Genomic DNA, 2,037 nt, shown 5'->3' on the forward strand with positions numbered 1-2,037 from the left:
GGCGAGTACCCGCTTCCTTTCGGGTATTTTTCCAAACCGGAGCATTCTCCGTACACGCTTGTTCCCCGGGGAGCTGGCAGCTTTATTCGACATGCGTATTTCGTAAACTTAGCGGTTCCCCATTTCATAGAATTTATGGAGTCCGCCGGTCGAACGTTAAGATTCAGACGTTATGTGTCTGGGATCGCGTGCTGCGACGACACAAACTGCTTACGCACGGTGTTTTTAGCGAAACTTTAAAGGTTGTTGGTTCATTTTGGATCGTTCGGTAGATTTACGATTGAGTAATTGTACGGTGGTGAAAATGCGAATTTTGGACATTGTTTTTAGAGTTTGACGTTTATAGCAGCCGTAAGCGACAAAGAACGATTTCTTGAAATGCAATTGTCTTGAAACGTATGAAATCGTAAATCGAATGATAACTTGTTAATTATTTAATCAATAGTTGAATGAAAAATTTGCCATGCAATAAAAATAGAGTAATATTCCGTTTGTCGGACTATGGTGTAGCACAAAATAATAGTTTGAAACCTCGAATACATGTAATTAAGCAAAATAATCGTATTAGATAAATCTTTACAATACAATGATTTAATAAATAAAGTACCAACTAATCGAAGAAAGAATAAATAGGAAAAACACGAATGTTTGTAATTAAAAAATGAATTTTTGTCGATTGATGAATCCGCTTATCTGACTTGAAATTTCCATTATATGAACGACAAAATCATAGTCTGTGGAAAGAATCAATCAGGAAATTAATAAATCCTACTACATAAACTATTCGTCCATTCAATAGCCATAAAAATGATTTTTATTCTAACAAATACTCAGAACCACTGCAACAAGTCTCCATTTATTTCTAACATGATTTTGAATCTACACTTGTCAAGCAATACGCCGCCTTCGATTCGAGCAATTTTTCCAATCCCGAGTTCGCGGACGATAAAACTCGCTGCAAGCAACAAGTAAATCGTTCGTGTGGCCCGAGCACTTTCGCGGAATTTTTCCAATTCCGAATACCGAGAACGCTCGACTCGGATAAGCAGGCACACGGGAATCGCTTTATTCGCGGGCCACGGTGGCTTAATTTGAATAGCAATAACCAGAGACTGCTGCGAGGCAAGCGAAGCGTAAGAGCAGGGAAAACACAGTTTCACTGGATGCCGCGGCTTTTTAAATAGTTTTTCCAGGGGACCTTTAAGCCGTGGCCCAGCGGGAGTTCGCCTTGCCAGATAAGCGACCGTCTCCTAATTTCGTAGGAGCTTTTCGAGACGCTCGCTCGACCGTGACTACATTTCAATATATTAAAAGAAATACTAGTTCAGAAAAAGAAAAGAAGAAAAAAGGAACCAGAAATATATAAAAGTTCTCGTCGATCAAATAGAAAATATCGAAAGAAGCGGAAGGGTACTCGAACCGGCAAGTCGCTCGTTAAAATTCTTCGACGACCTCCTCGAGGATACTCGTCCAATTTCCACGTACCTCGTTCAATTTTAATTAAACCCCGCCTAGATACGTTCTACGTAATCTACAAGAAACTCACTTGTAACTGTTGGAATCCCAGAATTAACAGCTTTCTCTAAGGAAATCCACCTTGCACCCCAACGAGCAACACACGGTTCAATGTTTCCGAAAACCACTTTTTCTTGTTTATCCACACTCGAGAAGCCCACTGCACTGACACTGGTTCAGGTTCACCTAAAGCTGACCCGGCGTTTACGTAAAACTCGGTCCTTCACCCTTCTCACGATTCAATCTCTTTTACACTATTTCGAATTTTTTTTTTTTTTTTACCCTTGATTCGAATTTTTTTACGATTCGAGAAACTATCTGCCGCCGTCACTTTCGACGAACGTGTTTTCAAACGTGTTATTCGATTGGAATGGGTCGCGAGTAGCGTAGTTTTGCTGATCCGCGGACATCTCACGGGACAGTGGTGCACGCCACCGGTCGCGTTGCCACCCTTAACGAGCGAACAGACACCGAGAGCCCCAACGCGCGCGGCTCATGTCGGCCAACTGACTCCGAGCGCAG

At 41.8% G+C, this 2,037-nt stretch overlaps 1 protein-coding gene across 4 annotated transcripts in view; it reads right to left on the reverse strand.

Annotated features, from left to right (window-relative positions):
- LOC100744414 (netrin receptor UNC5C) overlaps positions 1 to 2,031 on the reverse strand; it is a 47,310-nt gene extending 45,279 nt beyond the window's left edge. For all 4 annotated transcript variants that reach the window (XM_024367220.2, XM_024367222.2, XM_024367221.2 and 1 more), the window contains exon 1: positions 1,547 to 2,031. The gene's annotated coding sequence lies outside the window, so the exon portion shown is untranslated. The remainder of the gene's footprint in view (positions 1 to 1,546) is intronic.
- Between the last annotated feature and the right edge of the window lie 6 nt (positions 2,032 to 2,037).

Source organism: Bombus impatiens, unplaced genomic scaffold (genome assembly GCF_000188095.3).
Source record: "Bombus impatiens unplaced genomic scaffold, BIMP_2.2 scf_0317, whole genome shotgun sequence".
NCBI classification, from domain to species: domain Eukaryota; kingdom Metazoa; phylum Arthropoda; class Insecta; order Hymenoptera; family Apidae; genus Bombus; species Bombus impatiens.